Source organism: Vipera berus (genome assembly GCF_964194415.1).
Source record: "Vipera berus genome assembly, chromosome: 3".
Taxonomy (NCBI): domain Eukaryota; kingdom Metazoa; phylum Chordata; class Lepidosauria; order Squamata; family Viperidae; genus Vipera; species Vipera berus.
Genome location: NC_138204.1, coordinates 118449836 through 118455918, shown reverse-complemented (window position 1 = coordinate 118455918; position 6083 = coordinate 118449836).

Here is a 6083-nt window from a genome sequence, read left to right as displayed (position 1 = left end):
GGATTCGACCCGCCAAACTGCCGACCTTCTGATCGACAGGCACAGCGTCCTAACCCACTGAGCCACCGCGTCCCTATTAAATGTAAAGAAATAATCAATTAGAATAAATGCAACCTCAATTTAAATCTGTTTATGTTACAATCCAGAGCACAATGAGTGTTCATTTCCTGATATAACAGAAATACAGAATTGGAAATGAAATTACATAAATTATGGCTTGGCAGGGCTGCTTTTCTATGTAAATACAGAGACAACAGAAGTGTAAATGATTCTTCCACTAGAAATGCCACTAAACATGATGGATTGTAGGTTCTAATCTGAAAGTCAGACTCTAGAGGTGCTATCTACTGACCCCATGCGTAAAGCTGCTTAGAAACCATTTACTTATTTTTCTCCTACAACGGAAGCAATTGGAAAGAAAATCCCAAATAACTTCTCTGCTGGAGACTAGAACTTGTGCTGCAGAGGCATAGATGTGATAGGCGTGTGCGAAAGAAAATCAAACTTTGGAAGAACTTTAAACACAATTCTACATATTGAACAAAATTATGGATTTTCATTCTGTACCCTAGTGCAATATATTTTTCTGAGGACACAGTGACTTGAAACTTCAGCTTATCTGACTAAAACAAAAGTTAAGATGACAAAATCTGCCCGCCAGGTGAGCAGGTCAGTGGATCCAAACCACAAGTTAAAAGTGTGATTCAACAAAATGTGCCAAAGGAGATGAATAGAGACAGAGAGCAGGGATTTGGTAGTGTTACTTTAACAAAAGTAATGTTATGGAAAAGAAGGAAGAGTTCAGGTAAGTTGTAATTGGATGGACAGTGTAGTCAGTTGTAAAGAGTGTCAAGCTCATTTCCTGAATAGCTGCTGATTGCTAGAAATTTTGTCCTCAAAGTTTCCTACTGCCTGTTGAGAGAACTGAGTGACTATTTCCTTCCTGAGTGACTATTTCTCAAAGGAGATCTCCTTTGGCACATCTCTGCTTGAATAAAGAGATTACAGGCAGTCTTCTGCTCATGGCCACAAACTGACCCCCCCAAATTTCCATTGCTAAGCAAGATAGTTACTGTGAGCTGTGCTCCCTTTTTTGCCACAGTTGTTAAACAAATCACTGCAGTTTTTAACTGAGTTGTGTAATTGTTAAGCAAATCTGGCTTCCCCCATTGACTTTGTTGGAAGTCAGCTAGAAGATTATTAATGGTGTTCACATGAGCCCCTGGACAGTACAACTCTCATAAATACATGCCAGTTGCCAATCCCCCAGATTTGAATCACATGACCGTGCAAATGCTGCAATGGTTGCAAGTGTGAAAACTGGTTACTTCTTACAGTGCTATTGTAACTTTAGATAGTCACTAAACAAATGGTTGTAAGTCAAGGACTATCTGTATAGAAAACACTTGAAAAAAAATTAAAGGATCAGAGCAGCAAGTGAACATACCTCAACTGATGAGAAAGATTTATTAATTCAATAAAGGAAATTGTAATGGCTGATACGTAGAAGAAGCAATTTAGCATAACAAGACAATCAAGATCAATGTACAAGAATGACAACAATAAGCAAATGAAGCAGAAGTTACTTTGCACTGCCAGAAGTGAGAAACAGGTTTTATAGCCACACAAAAGACATAGATTTTCAGTCTTTTGGTAGAAAAAAGAGATACTCTAATCTGGTGGGATGACATCCATGTTTATAATATTTTATTCCAAAGGATCAAAAGTAATATATGTAGAGAGGATTGTACTGTATATTAAAAGTATTCAGGTGTGCACAGAAAACCAAGTGAATGAATTTAAGAGAACTGTTAAAATAAATGGAAATACAAATAAAAGCAATATTGTTTTTGGTGTTCAATTATCGCCTGCCCAACCAAAGAGAAGTGCCTTCCAAAAGTAAGTTCAAAAAAGAATGACGTAGTTGCGGACTTTAGTTATCCTGACATAAAATCTGAGACAAAGGAATACTGTAGTTCTGCTAGGAACATCCTCACTGCCCTAGGAAAACACTTTCCAATTATAAACATGCAAAAAAGGCAGGTGTTCAGAGCTTTAAAAAGGCTAATAAGAGTTGGTGACACCCAGATTTTCAGGGGAATGATGTTCCACAAGGCAGGCACTGATACAGAAAAGACATAATTCACCCCTATGCTATGCAACATTAACCAGTACAGATTTAAGTGATGAATTAGAAAAAACAGGAGTAAGTGAAGGGAAACTTAAGGGGATTGGGGTAAGTAAAGGGAAACTAAACTATAAAGGAAATTAAAGCTAAGTGTAGTCAAGCTTGTATCTTGAATTTCAAGAAAGTACATATGAATAAACAGAGTAATTATGAACAGGTTCCCACAGCTGAGAAAACTAATGGGAAATTAAGCACAAGGTGGTTCTCCTAAAAATGAGAACCCCAAAACACAATTGCAAAAAAATAATTGGGAACAGGGGGGAATGGAGACCAGTAACATAGCAACAGCACCTAGACTTATATAATGCTCCATCATGCTTTACAGCCCTCTCTAAGCAGTTTTACAGAATCAACATGTTGCCCCCAACAATCTGGATCTTCATTTTACCAACCTTGGAATGATGGAAGGCTGAGTCAACCTTGACTCTGTAGTTACAAATAACAAACAAACACCTTCTAACAATATGAAGTATGAAAAAAAAGTTACCTGGGGTTTAGACACCAAGAAAATACAGTCTTTGACTTATGACCACAATTGGGACCAGACTTTCAGTTGCTACATGATGCACTTACTAAATCATCATGTGATTGGATCCAAATTTATGATTTTTAACACTGTCATTAGGCAAATTACCGAAGTTATTAAGCGAATCACATGGTCGTTGAAGGAATCTGACTTCCTCATTGACTTTGCTTGTCAGAAGCCAGAAAGTTGCAAATCATAATCACATGACCACAAGATGCTACAAGTGTTGCAAATGCAAGTCGATGGCCAAGCATCTAAATTGTGATCACATGACCATAGGGGAGGTTGGTGGTAACTTTGAGGATAAGTGGCAAGCCACTTTTTCTGAAGCCCTCATAACTTCAAACTGTTCTTAATAGTTCTAAATCAAGGACTAATTGTATAGGTAGATGGGCTGGAACTATAGAGGTGTCAGCAAAGCTAAAATGAACTGAGGTTTACAAAGGAATTAAATGTTCAGATTAAGAGACAAGACTCATATTGGTTTCTCAGTCATGAGGAAAAATGCTAATACATAAAAATCTCTACTTCTGCTTTGATTTTGGTTTCTTTTACAGAAGGGTAGGTGTTCAACAACAACAGAATAAAGCAAAATTAAATAGGTATTTGCTGACTACATTTCTATTTTCTTTGAGTGAACTCCAGGACTAGGATTAAATTCTAAGGTTCTGAAGGAAGTTCCTGATGGCCAGATCAAAATGTTTATGTATATTATTTTTAAGAAATTCTGGAGAAATTATGAAGAGCCTGACGACTGGAGGAAACCCAGTGTTAATTGTGTTGTGAAAAAAGAGAGGAGTTGGAGAACTTGAGTCACTCTGAAATCAGTATTTGAGAAGATTCTAGGAAGGTTTATAAGGAATCTGGTTTATAAAGCTATGAGACTGAGCAGAATACCGCAAAGTTCTTTCCTGGGCCCTAACTTCTCACATTTTTATTAAAGTCAAAATTATAGAACAAATGCTTATCGAATTCAGGATGACACAAGGGATACCCAATATTGTAAAAAACATTCAAAATAGTTTCAATAGAGAATTGGGTGAAAGTAACAGAATGAAATATATTTGGGGCAAATGTGAAGTTCTTCATTTAGAAAACAAAAGGCAATGCACATACATATGGACCAAGTTGACTTAGGGAGTAGTAGTATGGGGGTCGCGGAAGACAGATTTGCTATGGGCAGACCATTAGTTGCTGAGATTTGAACTTAAAATATCAATAAATCAGAATAGAGCTGGAAGGGGCCCTGGAGGTCTCCTAGTTCAAACCCCTGCTTAAGCAGGAGACCCTAAACCAGAGGTCTTCAAACTCGGCCCTTTTATGACTCATGGACTTCAACTCCCAGAATTCCTCAGCCAGGCACACTGGCTGAGGAATTCTGGGAGTTGAAGTCCATGAGTCATAAAAGGGCCGAGTTTGAAGACCCCTGCCCTAAACCATTTCAGACAAGTGATTGTCCAATCTCTTCTCAAAAACCTCCAGTGATGAAGCACCCACTTCTGAAGGCAACCTGTTAGGAAATGCAGAGATAAAGGATAGGGGGAACTTGACTTAATAATAGCACTTGTGGGAGAAATCTTGAGATAGTAGTTTACAGAACATGAATCAACAGAGTGATGTGGCTGCTAACAAGGCAAATGCAATGTTAAACCGCATCAATCAAAGTAAGATTTACAGAATTGATATAATAGCAATCTTCAAATACTCTGAAAGAATCCCACACAGATGAAGCTTAAGTCTTTCTATCATCCTAGAATGGAGAACACAAAGTGGTGAGTTGTTGTGATTCAGGGTCAGCCTGTGGGTTCGGCAGTTGGGTCGGATGACTCAGAGGAGGAGGAGGAGGGGGGTGTTGAAGAACTTGCTGATGATGGCTTTGAGGCTCCGCAGAGCCCCCAGCCAGGCCCCTCCCACCTGGTGGAGACCCAGCTGTGTGAGCCTGACAGCGTGGATGAAGATGACCCACAGCTGGCCCTGTTCAAGGACGCCCGATGCAGGAGGCAGTCAATTAGGAGTAAACAGAGGAAGGCAATGGGGCTCCTCGGAAGGAGGCACAGAGAAGCCACGCCCTGAACTCTATATAAGGGGAATGTGTGGGAGGGCTGGTTTGCTGAAGGCAACCGCTTGGATTGTTCCTGCTTCTTAGCTCATGTTTTATGGTTGGTGTCTTGTCTTGCTCTTGTTTTATGTGAATAAATTTGGCAGGCTTTATTCCAGCCTCTTGCCGTTTGTAAAGGGGTCGTCCTTGCTTTTGCTGCAGGCCGGTAGCAGGCTGGTACAGAACATGAGTTCAATTTAAGGAATATGGCAAATTCTGATTGAGTACTGGAAAAAAAATCCTAATAGAGCAATTGAAGAATGGGATCACTTATTCAGAAAACAAGTGGAAACAATTTCAATAAGGATGTGTTCAGGCAGAGGCCAGACAGTATCTGGGGATCTAATTCGGATATTTGTACTATGTTAGAGATTGACTACAATGAACCTTCCAGTTCTATGATTCTCTACTTATCCTGTCAGGCAGGCAGATAAGGTTAGAAATGTGGGCAAAAGGAGTATATTTGTCATTATATATTACATGTATGATTTATCAGAAAATGGAAGAAAGGATAAAGGGACTGGCTCTTCTGGGATTAATTTTGATAAACAGGGGAAGAACTACATGCTGATGTAAAATAACAGTAATGTTGGAGGAAGGTAACTGATTTTGAAAGCTGTTTCAGTCAGAAAACTGAAATTGGTGTAAACTTTCTGAAATTTAGGAAAGTTGCTACCAAAGCTTCAGGAAAAAAATTAAACAAAATCTGATAATTAAAGACATTTTGAGGAAAGGGGGAAAGGAGTTCAAACAGGATGAATGATTCTGAAAACTGAAAGGATAAAGGGATAAAAGGGAAAGGGAGACTGTTTGGTCTCCTGGTTAAGAAACCAGGCTAGAAAGTGGGAGTCCTGAGTTCAGGTCCTGTCATGAAAGCCAGCTGGGTGATTTTGGAGCAGTCATTCTATCTCACCTCAACCCACCTCACAGGGTTGTTGTGGGGAAAACAGATGAAAGTTTTGTGGGATATATTCACCATCTTGAATTAAAGGTGGGATATAAATGTATGTATGTATGTATGTATGTATGTTACAAATAAGGAGAAAATGGAATATCTAAAGCAGGGGTGTCAAATTCAATTTCATTGAGGGCCACATCAGCATTGTGGTTGCCCTGGGGGGGGGCGGGTGGGTATGGCCAGGGTGGGCGCGGCCTACTGGGTGGATGCAGCTGGACTGCGTATGGCCTACTGGGTGGGCATGGCCAGCTCTACATCATTGGCATCAAGGGTGCCTATGGGGTCTGGGCAGGACTGGGACAGATCTGGGGGT